At 52.6% G+C, this 13,623-nt stretch overlaps 1 protein-coding gene across 1 annotated transcript in view; it reads left to right on the forward strand.

Annotated features, from left to right (window-relative positions):
• Positions 1-3,776: 3,776 nt before the first annotated feature.
• The window catches only part of DNAJC5 (DnaJ heat shock protein family (Hsp40) member C5), a 38,888-nt gene continuing 29,041 nt past the window's right edge, over positions 3,777-13,623 (forward strand). Inside the window, exon 1 of the mRNA XM_086702768.1 lies at positions 3,777-4,013. The gene's annotated coding sequence lies outside the window, so the exon portion shown is untranslated. The remainder of the gene's footprint in view (positions 4,014-13,623) is intronic.

A 13,623-nucleotide genomic window follows, 5' to 3' on the forward strand; every position in this document is an offset into this window, starting at 1 on the left:
ATGAAGCTTGCTTCTCTCTCAAGGACTGGGACAGCTGCTGGCCAGAGGGCTCCTGGGCCTCCCTGGGGCAGGATGCGGGGCAGGAGAAAGAAAAGCAAGCCCACCTGCCCCCTCCCCTCCCCCCCCCGCCCCCAATGGCTGATGCATTCATTACTGGCCATCTGTATGCATCGGAATGCATTACTGCATTCATCGGCTCCAACCCACCCGTCTGCCCCACACGGGGGCTGAGTGAGGAGCAGGTGGGCTGCACAGAGGTCACTTGGAGCTCTGCTGTTGCCTTCTCTGAGGAGCTACACAGATCTCATTCCTGTTTTGAAGCTGCCACACCCCAGCAGTCTCTCGGGGCCCCACTTGGGGGGTGTGTCTGCAGGGGCAGCTCCGTGCCTTACTGGCTGGCTCTCAGCAGGCAGAGACGTCCCCTGTGCGTGCATCTGTGTGCTCGCTGCAGGGAGCAGCCGTGCCCTCGGGCTCTGTGCTGGCAGACCGTGCTGTGCTCCCTGGTACCCTGAGTGCTGCTCACTTCAGACACCCTGGGGCAGGGGGGCTGTCATCCGTGCCTGTGCCATGGGAAGAACACCGTTGGGGTTTTTTTCTCCAGGGTTAGAATCTCAGATGGGGTGTGGTGAGAAGGCAGGATTCAAGCGTAGGAACGTTTATCTTTTCCTCGAGGAAATAATGGGTAATTTGTCAATAAAGCATTCCTTTGGGGAAGAACCTATGCCAACTTGTGTGGTTGTCTTTCTTCCTCCGTGAAGGTGAGGAAAGAGTGGCAGATAAACCCACGGAGGAGGTCCCTGTTGTCCTGGGCCCACACCCTGGGGAGGGGCAGCAGGAAGCAGGTTCAGCTCAAACGCAGACCCCCAAATCCTCAGTCCTGTGAATTAAAACAGGACGCACTGTGAGAGGGTGCTGTGGTGACAAGCCTGTGGGGCGTCTGAGGAGGGACGTGTGGAGGGTGAGGAGGACCCAGCCAGGTTACAGGTTGGGTCAGGCTGAGCAAGCAAGAGTCCTGCAAACCAAGCACTGAAGACAGTTTGCTCCACCGAAGGGCCTGGGTCTGGTGTGCGAGCTGCCCGAGTCCTGCGCGCATCTACTTGTAGTGACCCCTGAGCTGTTGGGGCGCAGGGAAGCCACATGTGTCCTTTGGTCAGGTGCAGGGCTCTTCCTGAGTCTCCTCAGGTGGAGGAAGTTCACTGAGGTGGCTGTGGCTGCTGTAAGAGAACCCGTGGCATCCTTCCAACCCCCTCTATGCGTGGGACCATGTGGACAGACAGAGGTAAACGATGGCCTGGAGCAAATCAACTGCGAAGCGAGCTCCCGTGAACTGTGAATTGAGACGGTGGCACGGGGGAGGCGGGGCCGGAGGCCTCCGGGTGTGTGCAGGGACACTGGTGAGGCGACCCAGGACAGTTTGAGGGCTCCTTGGTTGCGAGTTCATCGTTTTAAGGCAATCTGCAAGATTCAGAAGTCCAAACAGGCTCCGGTTCCCCACCCGTGCCCCCCCCACCACTTTCCTCCTGCATTTCTTCACAAAAAGGCAAGCAGATATGAAAGTGTGCTCTCAGACGGTACCCGATGTTCTGTGCCCTGCTTTTCCTTCCTTGTGCGCTGCCCTGGGCGCTCCCAGTGGCAAGTGCCTTTACTGGGAGTATTGGACTTTCCTTTGGGATCAGGGAGCAGGCTTGCTCCAGATGTAGCAGTGGGGAAAGCGAGTTACTCCAAGTTGTAGGAAGTCTACACTCCACGTGGGACCTCAATACAACAGTGGGCCGGGAGAATGGTGGAAAAGCACCGCCGCTGCCTGAAGTCAACATTTACGTTAATTTACTTTGGAAAGGGGTTCCATGTAGTCTTCATGGATTAAATATTTAAATGTTTTGTGGGGAAGTCTGTCAGGCTTTGTGGGATAGAGTGAAGCTGTTGTGGACCCAGCTCTCAAGGGCTTTGCGATCCCATCTGTTGGGGAAGACAAGGTATTCCTCTAACAGATTTGTGTGAGATGAGCTTTGAGAGCTTGGAGGACCAGAGCACCTGGTGGGGCAGGTAGAGACACGGACATGCCTGGGAGGGGCTGGGGAGCAGCAGAGCACCTGCTTCCCTGAAGCCTCAGTTCCCTGTCTCAGGGTAAGGATAACGCGGCTCGCCTCCCGTGATTCAAGGGCATGGAAAGCACAGGGCCTGACCACAGCCACTGTCGGCATTTGACCGGCATCTTCTGTCACTTCCTCTGAACAGGTTGGGTTGCTTATTTGTAGACATACTCATACTGATGTACTTTTTATATCATGCATCTTGCTCGTTTACTTTGAGGAACTATCGCAAGAATTTTCTACGCTGTTTCATAGCCGTTGTGTACATTTTTAATAGGTATTTTGTTCCACTGAGTGTGCTTGCTTGTACAGTTGGGCAGGTTTCCATTTTCACTATTTTACAACAACAGTATACACCTTTTTCTATATCTGGGAACATTCTTTTTTAGGAGGAATGACCCTAAAGTGGAACTGTTGTATCAAAGATAGACTCACTAAGGCCTGGTTCGTTCGTTCGTGCAGCTTCCGGCACAGGCTGAACACAGCTTGTCCATCTTACTGCCTCCTTCCTCCTATGATTCTGTCCGGGAATCTTTCACCCTCTTGAATCAATAGACGGTATTAATCTGGCCTTTCTGCTTCTTGGTTTTCATAAGCCTTTTCTTACTGCCTCCTCGTGTTGCACAATTGAACGACTACCAGGAGGCTTCCTGAGCTCTCTGCCACAGCCAGCATGATGGCAGAGAGGTGTGAGAAGAGGGCAGAGGCAGACGGGTCAGAGCTTGTTGGCAAAGCCTGGATTTTACTCAGTGTTCTAGGGAGCCTTAGATGTCATCAGGTTTCTCTTTTACAAAAGACAACTCCGCTGAATGGAAAATGGCCAATGCGCAAGAGTGGCAGTGAGGCGGACACACGCCAGAAAAGGTCTGCGTGGCTTCTAGAATGAAAACTGCCACATGTCAGTGTACCAGACACAGAGCAAGCACTGAATAAGCGGTAGGACTGCTTACGGTTCCGGGGAGTGACAGGGAAAGGTGACGGGCAGGCCTCCCCTCCCAGGTGGCCAATAGGATGAGCAGGAGTCCTACCTGTATGGGGAGGGAAGCGTGTGGACGCTGGTTCTGCTTTTCCACGCCACTGTCTGAAGGCGATTCTGGGGGCGTGGCTGGACGGTGGTGGTGGCACTTCATTGGTTGGGCAGGAAGAAAGGAAGTCCCATCTCTGCGCTCCAGGGGTGAAAAAATGTCAGTCCCTAACCAGTGCCCGGAGGAAGGGGGGCGTCGGCCTCTGGGTCATCTCCTAGCAGCTCCCTCTCCCGTTCTTGGACGAGCAAAGTCAGCGGCGAGACAAGTCCGCACACCTCCCCTTTCGCAGGTTTCACCGCCTCACCTACCCGCGGACCTGAGCACCACGGGCACTGGCGGGAGGCTCGGCCCGCGCGCCTAGGTCCCGCCCCTGCCGGGTTGTAGGCGCTTCCGGCCCTGCAGTGCGGGCTCCGCCCACAGCTCCCGGGGCTTCCGTTCCCGGGCTGTCACTTGGGGTCCCGCCCCTGGGCTGTCGCTCGAGGCGCGGCCCGCACCCGGCGTTTCGGAGCAGCCGCTGTCACCTTGCGGCTCCGCCCCGCATGGGCGGAGCCTCCGCCTAGAGCTCTGGGCGCGTGCGCGGTCTGCCCCGCCCGCCGCTCCGACCCGCGGAGCCCACGTTCTTCCGGGGGCGCGCGCGCCGGTGCGGGTGCGTGCGTGAGCGTGCGTGGACGTGCGCGCCCCCGCCGCCTGTGCCGGTGCTGCTCCCGCGCCCTCTGCCGCCGCTGCCCCTGCCGCCGCCGCCGCCGCCGCCGCCTCCTCCCCCACCCTCGACCCCCGGGGTTCCCGAGACGCAGCCCCGGCTGAGGAGGAGTGCGTCGGCCGGCTGCCCAGCAGCGCCGCGGAGCTGAGGAGCGGAGCCGCGGAACGGCGGGCGGGCGGGCGGGCGGGCGGACAGGTGAGCTCGCGGCGGGCCCCACGGGCCTCCCGTCAGGTCGGGGCAGGCGGCGCGGGGCGCGGGGGTCTGCAGGGGGCGAGGGGCGGCGCGCCCGCAGCGGGAAGCGGCGGCGACCCTCCCTCCGGGCCGAGGGCGCGGGGCGGGGGCCGGCGGGGGAGGGAGCTTCCCGGGAGTGCTGCTCGCCGTAGCGGCGGGGCGGGTGGGCGCTGCGGCCTGCGAAGAGGAGCCGGCGGAAAGGTGCGCCCACCGCGCGGCCCCGGGCCCGCGCGTGCCCTCGTCGGGGGCCACGCGAGGGGTCTGTGCGCGCCGAGCGGTGCCCGGGTGCCGCCGCAGGGCCGCGGTGGCGTCGGGGACGACCACATCTGGGCGCAGCGTCTCTCGGGGCAGCCCGCACTCAGATGGGGGTGGGTAGGTGGGGCCGCAGTCCCGTGGGGGCTCTCGGGTGTGTGCGACGCTTCAGCAGCCGGTCCCCCTCCTGCCCGATCGAGGGCAGCGCGCGGCCTTCCTCCGCCCCCACTGTCCCCGTGACTGACCTGAGGGTCTTTTCCTTCCCGGAGGAGGGGGGGCGGTGGCTAAGATGGTTGAGAACCGCTGGTCTAAGGGAGCCACACGTAATCTGGTCCCTGGGGCATTATGTCTATGGCTGGGGGAATTGAAATGTGTTCCTGAGCGAGCTCTCAGTTAATCTCTTAGGTTGAAATCGTTTGGTTTGTAAAAGTAATAATAATAAAACGTTTTTATCAGTTTTATAAAGACGTTATTTTGCGAAGTGCTTTGTATTGTACTCTGAAGGAGACAGTATTCGGAACTCATCCGGTCAGGGTCTGACTTGTTTGTGTCGAGTGCTGGACTGCGAGCTCTCTTTCGTGCGCCTAGGAGATGGTTTCTCAAAATTCATTCAGTTGTGTCATACAGGAAAAGGAAGCAAAAGTTTCAATTTTATTTTGTTGTGTTTTTTTTTTTTTTTTTTCCAGGTTAGATCTGAAAGGGGACATTTTAACTTGCTGGTCTTGGCCTAATAGTGCTACGTTTGAATGTCCTTACTTAGTTGTCTAAAAAAACAACCTTAATGACAGAAACAGCTACATTGCCCCAGCTATTGACATGGTTGCCTAAAGGCAGTGCCCTGGCTGGCGCTTCCAAGACTTTATGTTCATTTATTTGCTTCTTTCTTGTTAGATGTCAAGCGAAGTTTCGGGTTGGAGTAATCCGTTAAACGGGAGATGAAATCAGAAGCCAGGATTCGAGGGTTTGGGGGAACCTTATAATCGAGTGTTCACAAGTCTCCTTTCCCCTGTGTCAGTGTTCTCGGACTCAGGGCAGCTCCGGGTGGCACGTGGCCAAACCGAGAGCTACAGGAGCTGCTTCTGGCTGGCCGACTGTGTGGCCGACCTGTGTGTTTGATACAGATGGCCTTGTGCCCCCACTGGTCATCGTGGTTCCTCTTTGTCCACCCGCGCAGGACGCTAAGGGAGATGTGTGTTCAGGACCCCCACGGCCTGGCCCCTTGGCCCGGTCTAAGCCCAGCACCCAGGGGTTGTGTGATGAGCAGACACTCGGGCTCGCCGAGGCACCGGCTTCTCAGCTGGAAGGCGACCCTTATTGGGGAGCATGCCTGTCGGGCCTCTCCCGCGCCTCTGTGACCAGTCTCCTACCTCTGGCCTTCAGACTCACTCTTCCCCTGCCACAGCGGCCTTCTTGCTAGTCTCTTAGGAAAGTCATCTGCTGTGTCCTCCGGTCTGCCCAGAACACTCACTTCCTCCCCCTCGTGCTCCGAGAGGCTCGGCCCTCCCTGACTGCCCTGCCTAGAATTTCAACTCGCCACCTCCTGTTTCCTGTCTCCCTTCTTTCCTTAATTTTTCTTCAGCGCTTAGGTATTTTAATGTCCCGTGTAACGGATTTATTGTGTCGGTGTTTTAGTGCAAGAGAAGGTCCACAGGGAGGCTGTCCCGTGCAAAGAACTGTTGCTGGCACACAGTATGTGCCCAGGAAATACTTGCTGAATGAATGATAGTGACGAGCTTAGCAGTTCTGTGCAGCACACCGTCTATTGCTTGGAAGTCATTGTGGGTTAGCACTGAGCACATAGAGGTTCTGGGTTCTGAGGGAATGCTGGCGAGCCACCTGCCCTTTGGGAAAGGACAGCCAGTACTGAAGAACCTTTTCTGCAACTTCTAGCTTAAGTTATTTCAAAATGGGAAGTATTTAAAGTCAGAAGTTCTGTAACTGATAATAGTGCTTCCAGAAATTCTGTCTTTGGTTACTCCCCCTCCCCACCCCCCCAAGCCCCGCACATGCTGGTCTTAATACTTGGTGACATCTGTTGGTTAATTGGGCTGAGAGGTAGTAATTGTTCCAAGAGCTACTTGAAGTGAGCTGTTCCTGAAGGCCTAAGCCCGGGTCTCGTTGTGTGACTGTGACAGGAGCAGGCGGAGTCCTGCTTTGTGCTTAAATGGCTCTGGAGCCCTTCACCTCAGGCCCCTATTAACTCAGAGTAAGTGCATTTTTGTGTGTTTCTGAGGATGGTACTCTTAATTAAGGTGGTCGTGTCTTGGCCACTTTGTCCTCGAGTCCTCCTGCAGAGGTGGCCCTGTGCTCAGTTGTGAGCTACCCTGCAGTCCTTACTTGTTCCCAGAACTCGATTTAGGCCCTTTGTCCCAGTTGCTGCAGCGACCACCTACCTGACGCCACCACGCAGAATCCCCTGACAGGCTACTACTGGACGGTGCCTGTTTAGAGCCTGAGTATGAGGTGCACACGCTGGTCCTGGGGGGTAGTGGGTGCTCACTAGGTGTTGAGTAAATGACTGAATTGCAGGGGAGCTAGGCAGTTGTGATAAGGTGGAGTATTATCTAAGATGGGAGTTTGCTTCTAGCGTCAGAGAACAAAATGAGTGTGGGACACCCAGCAGAACCACCCTTGAACATTCCTTCGCTCTCCTATGAAGTACTCTGGGCGGGGTTTGGAGTATACAGTGCCGTCAGCAAACAGCGTCCTGTTTTCCAGTAAAGAGACAGATGCCTGTGTCTTCTGGGGACTGGTATCCAGCTTGGTGACCAGTCCTTTGCACAAGTGGAGAGGAGGCTCTTAGCTCTAGTGGTGCCCTCGTGAGGGTCTAGATGCTCTGAATAGCGGTTGAAACTACGGTACTCCTAAAACGAGGCTTACTCGTACGCTCTGATTGGTTGGTTAGATCTGAGCATTCTTGGGCTGCAGACACCCCGCCTGCGGGTCAGCAGAACCCGTGCTAGACTTTTCCTTACTGAAAAGGACAAGACCGGGCTGGAGTGATTAGGGGCCTCCCTAAAATGGGGGTAATGGTACCTGCCCTGCCTGCCTGTTTGGGGAGTATGCGGGATGATAAGTGAAAGGTGTCTCATCAACTGCTTCCTAAATAGAAGCGACAAAGGTGCTGAAAGATGGTCACAGTCCTGTTTTATGAAAACGCTAACCCTAATTTCAGAGAGGGCAGTGCTGTGCCTTTACCGTCCTGACACCAGGGCCAGCCCTCAAATAATGACATCCCCTGAAGAAGATTAGCAGCTAGTCCGTCATCGGTGGCTTGGGAAGATTTAAGGATTAGATCAGCAAATGGCCTGTAGTTTGCATTCTGTCGTTCCTTGGTGTTTGCGCTAGTTTTGTTGAATGCCTTGTATGCTCGCCAGCAGGCGTCCTTAGAGCTGAGACTGCAGAGATGGGGTCCAGCACCTCACTCTCTAACAAGAGAAGTGTCTGATGGCACCAGGGGTGGGATGTCCCTGAAAATGCCATCTTAATCAGTGTTCTCTTTAAGGACTGATCCGTATATACTAAAAGTTTACTTCATTCGAAAACTATTCTGCGTTGTTCATGTATCTTACATAAATGGTTTTATTATTTTTTATTTCAAACGTTTATTTATTTTTGAGAGAGAGAGTGAGAGTGTGCTCGAGCATGGGGGTGCAGAGAGAGAGGGAGACACAGTCCCAAGCAGGCTCCGTGAGGCGGGGCTGAAACTCTTGAAGCGGGGCTCGAACCCATGAGCTGTGAGACCATGACCTGAGCCAAAACCGAGAGTCAGAAGCTCAACGGACTGAGCCATCCAGGTGAAATAAAAATTGTTTCTTTCTTTATTTTGAGAGAGAGGAAGCATGCATAAGCAGGGGAGGGGCGGAGAGGAGAGACAATCCCAAGCAGGCTCAGCACCATCCGCACAGAGCCTGATTGCAGGGCTTGAACTCACAAACTGCAAGACCTGAGCTGAGATCAAGGGTTGGTCACTTAACCCGTTGTGCCACCCAGACGCCCCTAAAAATGGTTTTTAAAGCTTAGTTCTGGGGGCACCTAGGTGGCTCAGTTGGTTAAATGTCCAACTCTTGAGCTCAGCTCAGGTAGTGATCTCATGGTTCGTGGGCTCGAGCCCCACTTCAGGTTCTGTGCTGACAGTGCAGAGCCTGCTTGAGATTGTGTCTCTCCCTCATTCTCTGCCCCTCCCCCACACTCTTGTTCTCAAAATAAACAAATAACTTCAAAAAAAGCCAAACTTAGTCCTGTGGCAGAAACCCAACTAATGTTTTTAAATTGTGTGATATATTGTGAGTGATCAGTGAGTGTCCCTTGAATGTGTAGGTGTGAATGAACCTTATTTGTCATCCTTGGCTGTGTGTAATTTTATTAGCCTTTTAACTTTTCTGCATTGAACTTGTATCAGCAGCAAATACGGTGGTTGACGAGATGGAGTGTGCAGTCCTTTGGAGTCTCCACTGCTGCGTCCTGAGGAATTCTGTGCCAGTTGGTTACAAAACTGCAGCCCTAGGAGTCAGACGATTGGAACGCTGACCGGCCGCCCTGTCAGCTGTGCCCCACCCTGGCTATCTCTGGGGTGGCCGTCCCCTTTCTTAGAGAGCACTGTCAGTCCTGTCCTCGCTGGGTGGAGTAGACATGTGGTGCAGTGAAACCAACAGCACCTGAATCTCTGGCGTCTTGTAACCTTGCATTGGTTCGGGGTTGGGGGCCCAAGATCATGGGTCCTGCCTCAGACAGTCCCAGTAGAATGTAGAGGAAGGTGCTGGGCAGGAGTGGCTGGGCTCTGCAGAACAAGCATGTATCACTGTCTCACTGTTTTCCCCCCCATCTATTATTGGAAGGGATTAGCAGCATAGCAAATGTTTGATTCTTACCTAGGCAGTCCCATTGAATTTTTCTTATTAAATAGGAGAGTCTTTTGTGAGAGGGTTTCTCTAGATAAATAATGAAAATTTTCTAGGTCAAACAGTACAGACTCTGTAATTTTTGCCACAGATTATGAAGTTTATATTCTCTGTGGCAATGTGTGTCTTTTCCTCTTCACTCACATGGGACTTTAACATTTTATATTTTGGTGCTCATTTAGCTACTGCTGTAGGGTTTGGTAATAACAATCAGTGTTTTGGTGTTTTTGTTATTGTTTTTTGGCCAGTTGCAATAAATTTTGGTGTGATAAGAATTTAGTTATAGGGGTTTCAGGGTGATTCTGTCAGTTAAGCACCCAACTCTTGATTTCGGCTCAGGTCGTGATCATGGTTTGTGAGATCAAGCCCCCCGTTGGGCTCTGTGCTGACAGCGCAGGGCCTGCTTGGGTTTCTCTCTCTCCCTCTCTCTGCCCCTCCTCTACTCATGTTCTCTCTCTCTCAAAATAAATAATATATTTAAAAAAAAGAATTTAGTTATAAATAAAATGACTTCAGTTATGAAAGAATTTTTAGGGGCACCTGGGTGGCTCAGTCGGTCAAGCGTCTGACTTGGGCTCAGGTCATGATGTCAAGGTTTGTGGGTTCGAGCCCCATGTCAGGCTTTGTGCTGACAGCTCAGAGCCTGGAGCCTGCTTCGGATTCTGTGTCTGTCTGTCTCTGTCTCTGCCCCTCCACTGCTCACATTCTCTCTCTCTCTTAAAGTTTAATAAAACATTAAAAGAAAAAACTTTTAAAAGTACATGAAACCAACCAACATCTGTTTTTTAACTTAAAAAGAAGTTGTGTTGTGGGTAGAGATTTTTGCTGGATGAATTTATCTTATACTTTGAATGATGAGACTCCTCACATCTAAATCTAAAGTTCAGAATTTTTTTTTTTTTAAAGTTCAGAATTTGTAAATGTGATCTCATGGTCCAGTTTTGTTTTGAGACGAAACCACAAGGTCTACAGTTTAAGAATGACAGTTGTCTAGGAAGTATTTCTTAACTTGTCCGAGCAGTCACCCCCTGTTTGAAACAGTATGGTTTCTCATGGAATGCACTTAGAGGACCCCCTCCCCCTGCCCCCCAGTAGCAAACCCTCTGAAACGGTCCTAACCGCAGTTGGGAACAGGCCAGTTTACATAATGTGCATCAGCTTGATTCCCAGGACGGCTTTGCATCGTAGCTGTTACCCAGTTTTACAGATGAGGAAATTGACAGTTACATACTTTCTCTAGTGTAAAGGTGTGGTATTGAAAAGAATAAGCGCCAGTAATGCCACCAGGTGTTAGAATGACAGCAGACAGAATTTACCCCTCTTAAAGTGCTGTTCCCTGTTGCGTCATCGTGCCCGTTGGGGTGACCCTAACTGAGTGCTGCCAGCAGCACCCTTCTTCCTGGTGTGTGTGCCCCACCCTGGAGTCCTCTGCCTCCCGGCTTCTTTCATAAAAATGTATCTGTGGAAAGGGTAACTGTAACATCCTCTGAGCGCCCTGTCTTGACAGCCAGCTAGGTCAGTCTGTCCAGCCAGCTACTAACATCATCTCGTCCTCACCAAGGCCAGCAGATTGCAGTGCAAACGAGTATGTGTGGCGTGGGCGTGCTCTTGGCTGTGCTGTAGCGTCTGATTCGCACCGTTTACTTGTGGCACGTTTTAGGTGTTTATTATTTTTTAAAGGGAATTTTGTCTTATTTTTAATTTCATTCATTTGTTTATTTTAATGTTTGTTTTTGAGAGAGAGAGACTGAGCATGAGCGGGGGAGGGGCAGAGAGAGAGGGAGACAGAATCGGAAGCAGGCTCCAGGCTCCGAGCTGTCAGCACAGAGCTCTGTGTAAGGCTCGAACCCACGAACCATGAGATCACGACCTGAGCCAGAATGGGACACTCAACCGACTGAGCCACCGAGGTGCCCCTCTCTTCTTTGTAAGTTTATTTATCTATTTTTGAGAGAGAGGGAGCGCATGTGTGCATGGGGGAGGGGCAGAGAGGGAAGGAGAGAAAGAATCACAAGCAGGCTCTGTGGTTCCAGGGTAGGGGCTCAGTCTCACGAACTGTGACATCATGACCTGAGCCTAAATCAAGAGTTGGACGCCCAACAGACTGAGCCACCCAGGAGCCCCTGTGGCGTGTCTTAAACCGGTCACAGAGTCACAGCGTGTTGTGAGGCAGATATGGGTAAGCCTGTCCATTCATCAGACCTACATGCTGCACCCTGGAATGGGCCTGTGGTCTTTGTCCTGGCCTCTCGTAGAGTGACCATCCAGCTGAGGGACAGCTCACCCCGTCGACGGTGGTCGGGTGCAGAATTTGTTTCTGTGAACAGCAAATAGCTGTGTACAGCCTTACCTAATTAGATGCTATGTTTTTAAAAGACAAATGACAAGGCAAATTAATAACGTGCGAATTTTTTTTTAAGTTTAAGATGGAAAAAGAAACCCCTCTTGTCTCTCAAATGCATGTAACAATAGTTCGTGTTAGTGTGCAAGCTGTGAGTCTGGAACGCTGTGAGCAGTGTGGCTCTCATCCCGCGTTGTGAACTTCGTCTGTGTGTGTTTGGGTTTATTTTTAACTACTGTAAAGGGTTTTAATGTAGTATCTTATTCAGATGAGGCTTAATGTATAAGAAAACAAGCTACTTGTGCTTAGGGTAGGAATAGATTGCTCCTGTTTGTGAAACAGTTACTGAGAGTTGGAAGCCTGGGGCTCAGTCAGTTAAGCATCAGCCTTCCGTTCAGGTCAGGATCTTGCGATTTGTGGGTTCCAGCCCCACATCAGGCTCTGTGCTGACAGCGCAGAGCCTGCTTGGGATTCTCTTCTCTCTCTCTCTCTCTCTCTCTCTCTCTCTCTCTCTCTCTCTCTCTCTCTGCTCCTGCCCTGCTTGTGCTCACTCTCTGAAAATAAATAAATACGCTTTTTAAAAAATTAAAAACAGGGGTGCCTGGGTGGCTCAGTCAGTTGAGCGTCCGACTTCGGCTCAGGTCACGATTTCGCGGTCTGTGAGTTCGAGCCCCGCATCGGGTTCTGTCCTGACAGCTCAGAGCCTGGAGCCTGTTTCAGATTCTGTGTCTCCCTCTCTCTGACCCTCCCCCATTCATGCTTTGTCTCTCTGTCTCAAAAATAAATAAATGTTAAAAAAAAATTAAAAAAAAAATTAAAAACAGAAAACAGTTACTGAGACTTGGGAGTCAGACTTACATTTGGATGACAACCCCACTGGCCCCTGCCAGAGTGACTGAGTGGATGATGCGGTACTTCTGAGCCTCGGTCTCCTCATCTGTAGATTGGAGATCGTAATAGTGATAACTGATATTTATTGATATTTATTGTGTACCAGGCACTGCTGTAAGCACGTGAGCTGGCTCACAGACATACGATGCTAGGCTGTTTCCATTCCCGTTGGACAGAGGGGACGTGGGGATTTTAGGAAGTTGCCCGGGTTACTGAGCTCATGAGTAGCTGAGCCAGGTTCCAGCCCAGGCAGGTGACTTCACAGCTGCCCTCACGCCACCCAGTGGCCCCGGTGCCCATCCAGCAGACTTCTTAGGAGCATCTGGTGGGGTCCAGGCACGTGTGCCCCTCGATGCCTGCACGTGGTAGTACTCCCTAGACTGGAGCTGGCACGTTGGTCCGGCTACAGCCGTGACCGCGAGTTCTCCCCCGCCGTACCCAGCTTCTGTTTGGAGGTGACACTGCCTCTGACATCAGGCATCTCTTACCGTTGGCTTGGCAGCAGTGTGTGCTTGTTTTCATTCTAGAGTCAGTGGGATCGTTTCTTCTGGTTGTCGCTGCAGGAAGGGGTCGCTGTGAAACCACGTCCATCTGACTTCATCAGAGGCTGGCCATATCCACAGGGGACTTTCACGTTGGGCAGTAGGAATCCGTGCAGGGAAGTCTTGCCGTTTCCAGCAGGTGCATTTGGGGATGTGTTCCTCGTGGAGACACAGAAGATACTGGGCCTTGTCTGTCGCGTTTTATGAACTCTCACCCACTGGGCTTCAGAAAACTCTTCCTGGTAGGCGTTCATGAGAGTCCCTCTCTGCCGTGGTACAGAGTAGCTCCGGGTTCTCCTGCTCTGCCTGTGGACCCTTAGGCCTGGTCTGCAGAGAGCCTGGTGCCTGCGTAGGTTGACTGTGACGTCAGTACCCTGAGATTTTAGGTGTTGTGAGGCTAAAACACCTACCACCAAAATCCCTGATGCTCACTACTTCATGAGAAATACTTTATCTTCCAGTGTCTAGTTTTATGTTCAGATTTGGGGATATATTAAGGTTTTCTGGAAACTTTTGGTCATAGTAATGGTTCTGGCCTAGAGCCTTCTCTGGCATGGTGCACAGAGGAGCGCTTATCAGCTCCAGTGCTGAGAATGGAAATGTCACTTGTACTTGCCGGTCACGTCCTGGGGGCAGGGGCTCTAGCT

Source organism: Puma concolor, chromosome A3 (genome assembly GCF_028749965.1).
Source record: "Puma concolor isolate L17-30 chromosome A3, mPumCon1.1.hap2, whole genome shotgun sequence".
Lineage (NCBI taxonomy): Eukaryota > Metazoa > Chordata > Mammalia > Carnivora > Felidae > Puma > Puma concolor.